The sequence below is a fragment of the Dromiciops gliroides genome, chromosome 4 (assembly GCF_019393635.1).
Source record: "Dromiciops gliroides isolate mDroGli1 chromosome 4, mDroGli1.pri, whole genome shotgun sequence".
Classification (NCBI taxonomy): domain Eukaryota; kingdom Metazoa; phylum Chordata; class Mammalia; order Microbiotheria; family Microbiotheriidae; genus Dromiciops; species Dromiciops gliroides.
In genome coordinates, this window is record NC_057864.1 from 102,036,638 (window position 1) to 102,043,284 (window position 6,647).

Below are 6,647 nucleotides of genomic sequence, written 5' to 3' on the forward strand. Positions count from 1 at the left end.
CTTCTAATTGACATCTAGCATTTTCTTCAATTAGAAATTTTTAAAATATTATTCTGAGACAGGGTCCCAAAGCTTCACCAACCTGCCAAAGGGATCCATGATACAAAAGGCTAAGAACCACTGGTTCAGTCCATCTCCCTTGTTTTCCAGATGAAGACCAGAGAATCACAGATTTAAGAGCTAAGAGAACTTAGAGGTTATCAAGTCCAACCAATGATGATGGCGCTGGTAGTGATGATCGTGGTGGTGGTGATGCTGATAGTAATCATGGTGATGGTGTGGTGAGGGTGATGGGAATGGGGGTTGTGTGATGGTAGTGGTAGTGATGGCGTCAATGGTGGTGATGAAGCTAGTGATGGTGGCAGTGGTAATGATGGTAATGATGATGACAGCTAGCATTTGTATAGCACTTTAAGCATTTGCAAACAGCTTTATGAAGATTGTGGAGTGTCTTGAATGGCAAACTGAGGGGTTTGGTCATGAAAACCACAGTGCCTTGCACAAAGTAAGGTAGGAGACATGGGAAGAGTGGTGTGGTGGAAAGAGCATTAGCGTCAAGAGGTCTTTGTGTAAGTACAAAACTAATGGCTTCCCCACTTACTGTAACTGTGTGACCGACTCCTGAGCAAGTGATTTCACCTCTCTCAGGGGTAAGCTTCCTCATCTCTCAAAGGAAAGCCTTAGACTACATGATTTCTGAGTTTCCTTCTAGCTCTAACATTCTGCAGTTCTGGTATGAGTTGAATTAATATTTACTGAATTCAAAGAAAATTCAATTCAATTCAATAAAAATGATGGTTGTTCAGCCCATTTGTAGAAGCAAAGAAGCAGAAATGGTTATAATGTTGTAATGGAACATTACATATGCAGGATAAAGTAGAATTAGGAGAATGATAGATACTGCACTGTAAATACAAAGAACAATGACCAAAAAAACCCAATTGAAATCAAATGCTAGGTGGCACAGTGAATAAAGCACTGGCCCTGGATTCAGGAGGACCTGAGTTCAAATCCAGCCTCAGACACTTGACACGTACTAGCTGTATGGCCCTGGACAAGTCACTTAACCCTCATTGCCCTGCCCCCCCCCAATAAAAATTTAAAAATAAAAAAAAGAACTGTTCATTGGTCCAACTATTCTAGAAAAATCTTTGGAATTATAGGAGGAAAATCACTAAGCTGGTTAGCCCAGCAGTCTTGTTATTGGGCATATATTATGTTTTGTTTTGTTTTTTAGTGAGGCAGTTGGGGTTAAGTGACTTGCCCAGGGTCACATAGCTAGTAAGTGTTAAGTGTCTGAGGCCAGATTTGAACTCAGGTACTCCTGACTCCAGGGCCAGTGCTCTATCCACTGCGCCATCTAGCTGACCCCTGGGCATATTATGAGGTTTTTTTTAGTGAGGCAATTGGGGTTAAGTGACTTGGCCAGGGTCACACAGCTAGTAAGTGTTAAGTGTCTGAGGCCGGATTTGAACTCAGGTACTCCTGACTCCAGGGCCGGTGTGTGTTGCTCTATCCACTGTGCCACCTAGCTGCCCCGATACCCTATATCTTGTGTGAATATAGTTATATTTGTGGATACAGATATATTAATAACAATACCTTGTATGGTAGAAAAAATAAAAACTGGAAACAAAGCAGGTGTCCGTTGACTGGGGAACAGATTATGGTATTAGAATGTAATGGGACATTACTGCTCTGTGAGAAACAACAAATAAGAGGAAGTTGGAGAAATATGGGAACACTTGTGTGAACTGATCCAGAGGAAGTAGAACCAGATCAATCTAAAAAAATGACTTGTTCAGTTGTGCCCAACTTTTCATGACTCCAATTTGGGTTTTTCTGTGGCAAAGATACTGGAGTGGTTTGCTATTTCCCCCTCCAGGTCATTTTCCAAATGCAGCAACTGAAGCAAACAGTGTTAAGTGACTTGCCCAGGGTCACACAGCTAGTAAATGTCTGAAGCCAGATTTGAATTCAGGAAGTTGGCTTCTTGACTCGAGGCCTAGTGTTCTATTCATTGCCCATTTAAAAAAATTTTTTTTTTTTTTTTGCTGAGGCAATTGGGGTTAAGTGACTTGCCCAGGGTAGCACAGCTACTAAGTGTTAAGTGTCTGAGGCTGGATTTGAACTCAGGTACTCCTGACTCCAGGGCTGGTGCTCTATCCACTGTGCCACCTAGCTACCCCTGCCCATTTTTTTTAATGACCAGAGTAATTGCAAACTAATAAAACAAAAAACTAAAAGGAAACTGAACTCAGATAAATGATAATGAATCACCCTCAGTCCCAGAGACAAAATGATGAAACACACCTTCCTCCAACTGGGAGAGAGACGGGGGCGTTCCAGGTGGGAAATATTACATGTTCTGAGTCAGTTTGGTTTTGATTGTTTTGTGTAACTGTGCTGTTTCAAGGGAAGATAGAATGGGGATGGAACAGACTGGAACCAGATGGTCCATTGTTAAATTTTTAGTGTGAGCATTTATGCCTTGGAAATCTGCAAATGTTACAAACCGAGGTTTGATTTATTGTTTTGTTGATCGTCTAGGCTTAAGGAAATGATGGCCAACACATTAACCACAATGTGAAGGAAATGTTCTGGCTTCAATACCTCTTAGAAGCCATGTACCAAGGTGAAGCACTGGGGATTTGTAATCTGACTTGGTGTAGGAAAAAATCTACATCCACAAAATCACAGCTCCTCAAAGTATTGAAATGTTTATCTTTTATATTTGCCAAGTATTTCCAGTAAATGTTATTTTAAAAAAAGCGAAAATGATGGAGAAAATGTTAATAATACGAATTGTACTTTAAAAATGTGTCATGGAAGCTGGTTGTTAAATATTTACCAGCAGGGGCAGCTAGGTGGCACAGTGGATAGAGACCAGCCCTGGAGTCAGGAGGACCTGAGTTCAAATCCAGCCTCAGACACTTGACACTTACTAGCTGTGTGACACTGGGCAAGTCACTTAACCCCAACTGCCTCACCAAAAAGATAAATAAATAAAAATTTTAAATTAAAAAAAATGTACCAGCATACTCTTGAAAGAGGGGTATATTGATAGATAACCATCTATATATGATATATATGATATAAAAGCATAGGTACCAATTTTTATTTCTATTTGATTTCTTTTTATTGGATCTGTGATTTTATCATTTAGGCAACTAACTGTAGGTGAGTAACTTTTCCTCTCAAGGAAGATCACAAGTACCTAGCCTACTGCCCCTGAAATACTAAGTGTTTTGTTCAGAGTCCCCAAGCAAGTAGGTGGAAGAATTGAGACTTGAAACCAGGTCTCCCTGACCCCAAGAACAGCTTTCTATGCCCCACAGCATTGCCTTCTAGCATCAATTTTTTTTAAAAAGGCATCAATAAACCTTAAAAATAAAATCCATCGAGGGGGTCTGGGTAGATGACCTCTGAGGTCCTCTGGAGGATTAAATCCTTGCCCATTTACCAGAGACAGGGCTCTGAATGCTGCAGATAAAAAGCCACAGCCCATCTAACAGCACTGGTGCAGCCTTAGCCCTGCCTGGGACACCTGTCCTTAGCCTCTCGATTGTTCTTTGTCCTCCCTCCTTACCTTCTTCCCCTCTACCTCAGTGGGCATAGAGTCAGGAACTCTGTTGTTTCTATTGAGTTGTTTCAGTTGTGTCCGATTCTCCATGACCCCATTTTTGGGGTTCTCTTGGCAAAGATACTGGACTGGTTTGTAACTTCCTTCTCCAGCTCATTTTACAATGAAGGCAAAAACAGGGTTGAGTGACTTGCCCAGGGTCACATAGCTAGTGAGCATCTGAAGCAGGATTTGAATTCAGGTGCTTCCAACTCCAGGGCTGGCACTCTGACCATTTCTCCATCTAGTTGCCCTGGAGTCAGGAAGACCCCAGTTGAAATCTGGCCTTAGAGCTGTGACCCTGGCCAAGTCACTTAACTTCTATTTTCCTCATTTTCCTTATCTGTAAAACAGGGATAATAATAAGACCTGCCTCCAGGGTTGTTGTGAGGAGCAAATGAGATAATAATTGTAAAGTGCTTAGCACAGTACCTGGAATATAGTAAGTATCATATAAATGTTTGCTATTATTATTACTCCCTAAACAGAAGAAATGTTACTAAGCTAAGGGATCTAGAAAAAGGAGTGAAAGAAGACTGGGGAGGCAGTCTGACATCTACTGATGCCAGGTTGTTCTTGGAATCAAAAACACCTGTGTGTAAAGCTCACGTCTTGTGCTTGCTTTCTTTGTAATCATGGGCAAATCAGTTCATCTCTCTGAGCCTCATTTTTCTCATCTGTAGAATAGAGATATTAGTATCCAAAGTACATACCTATTGTGAAGATGAAAAAGATAAAAGACATAGCATCTGGGTATTTGAATCATTTTATTAATAAAGCCAGCAGGGTATCAGTAAAGTGAGGTCTCTGCCATCTCTCTCAGACCAAAGACCCTTAATGGCGGTGGGATCACAGGTTATCTGCCCTTCGAAGAGGAAATGTTCCTGAAGTATACCCTTAATCACCTCTGATTGATCAACTTAATTTGGAGGTAGGCTGTATGAAAATAAAGGGTTGATGGCAGACCACCCCCAACCCCTGGTAAACTATTAATCTACAACCCAGATCAAATTTTTATTTCCCCAACAAGGACTTTGACGGGTCATTCTTATCTTATCAAGATTCCTAAAAGTTTATAGCTGTGACCAGAGCATTTTAACTTATAGGTTTCTAGCCCTTACCAGGACCAAGGAGAATTGACTTTATTTTATCAAGAAGAACTTTGGAATGGGGGAAGAGTCAGGGTTATATCTCCAAGATATTAATTAGAAAAATTACTTCTCACACTACCTCTTTTGAAGATGATTGTGAAACTCAAAAAAGTTAAGGGAGGTAAAGTACAGGTTGGGCCAAAAGTCACAACTCCTTTGTGTTTTATCTTTAATTTACAATACCTTGACATCATATACAGGATATAGCTATGAAATGAATTTACACTACATGTGAAAAATCAAATTTTGTAAGTGGTGAAAATAAATAAAAAGTAATTTTTGAAAAGTGGTTAAAACATCATGAGTTTTGGCCCACCCTGTTCTTTGCCAGCTACAAAGTCAAATATAAAAGTGAGTTGTCATCATGGAGCTGGGCAGCATTTTCTGAACAGTTACCTTCACCCATTTCATTTCCCTGCCTAAGTGTCACCTTTCCTCCATCTCTCACTTTACATTCACTAGGGGCAGAAGGGGGTGGGAGTGGGAGAAACCAGTGGAATTACTTAAGTTTCATTTTTACACTAGCATTCTCAGGTAAAAAGAGGAGAGAGCCAAGAAGCTCGGGAAATGTCTTCACTGTGTGTCCTGTAGCCAGGCTAGGGTCAGAAATCTTAGTGAGAGGTTTTGTGGTTAGACAGGGAGAACTTTCCACTTCTAAAAGGCAAGAGAGACAGGAGCATGTTCTTCAAAAATGCTACAAGATGGTCTTTGGAGATCTTAGAGAAAATGGCTCTTTGCTTGGGATATTTGAATTGCATTCCTGCTTGGGAGTAGGTGGACAGACTTTGAGAGAGACTGTGACCCACTGACCTCCTTTTCCAGTGTGTGTGTGTGTGTGGTGGGAAAGGAGATTGAATGGAGAGCACAGTGGTCATAGAATCATAAATTTTCAGGGATGGATAAGATCTTAGAAACCTTCATTTTATAGATGAAGGTCCCAGAGAAGTTAAATGATTTGCCTAGGGCAACACACGTAGTTAACTAGAAGCTATTTCCTGACTCCCAGTCCTCTGTTTCAGGCATCTGTACTTGACGCTATGCTATTTAACATTGTTATCAATGGCTTTAAAAAAATCAATGCCATCAAAAAACAAAACAAAACAAAACATTGGGGCAGCTAGGTGGCACAGTGGATAATTTCTGGCCCTGGATTCAGGAGGACCTGAGTTCAAATCCAGTCTCAGACACTTGACACTTAGTAGCTGTGTGACCTTGGGCAAATCACTTAACCCTCAATGCCCCACCAAAAAACAAAAAAATCAATGACTAGGCATGATAATAACCTACCTGAACTTACTCCACAGTGATTAATATCCCCATAATACTCTTCCCATTTTGAATCCCCAGTTGCCATTGTTCGAACACCATTCTCTGTTCTTTATCCCCAATGACTGATCTCTTATTCCTATCTTCCTCCCCCAAACCAGACCTACCCACCCCTTCTACTGAGCTCTCTGGAATGCCTGCTCTATGTCAACAGTCTTGCTTTCATCTTTAACCTTTTCCTTCCCACCCTTCTATCTTCTTGTTCTCACAGAGACTTGAATCATTACCGATGATACAATTCTCCTGGCCACACTTTCCATCCATCAGTGATTGCATTTTGACAAATACCCTCCTCATTTCCCCCCCACTAACTAGTCTGATAGTGGGAGTTGGGGTACTCCTTGTTCCTTTTGGACACTTCCAAATTCTCCTTCTATCATGAATACCTAATAACCTCTCCTGCACTCAATCCATATTTATGACCCAATCAAGATTCTGGAAGATCTTAACCAGATTGTCCTCACTTTCCAGATTTCTTCCTCAATGAATTCAGTGTGCATAGTCCTCCAACTCTTGCTCTCATACTAGGGCACCTTAACATATATGTT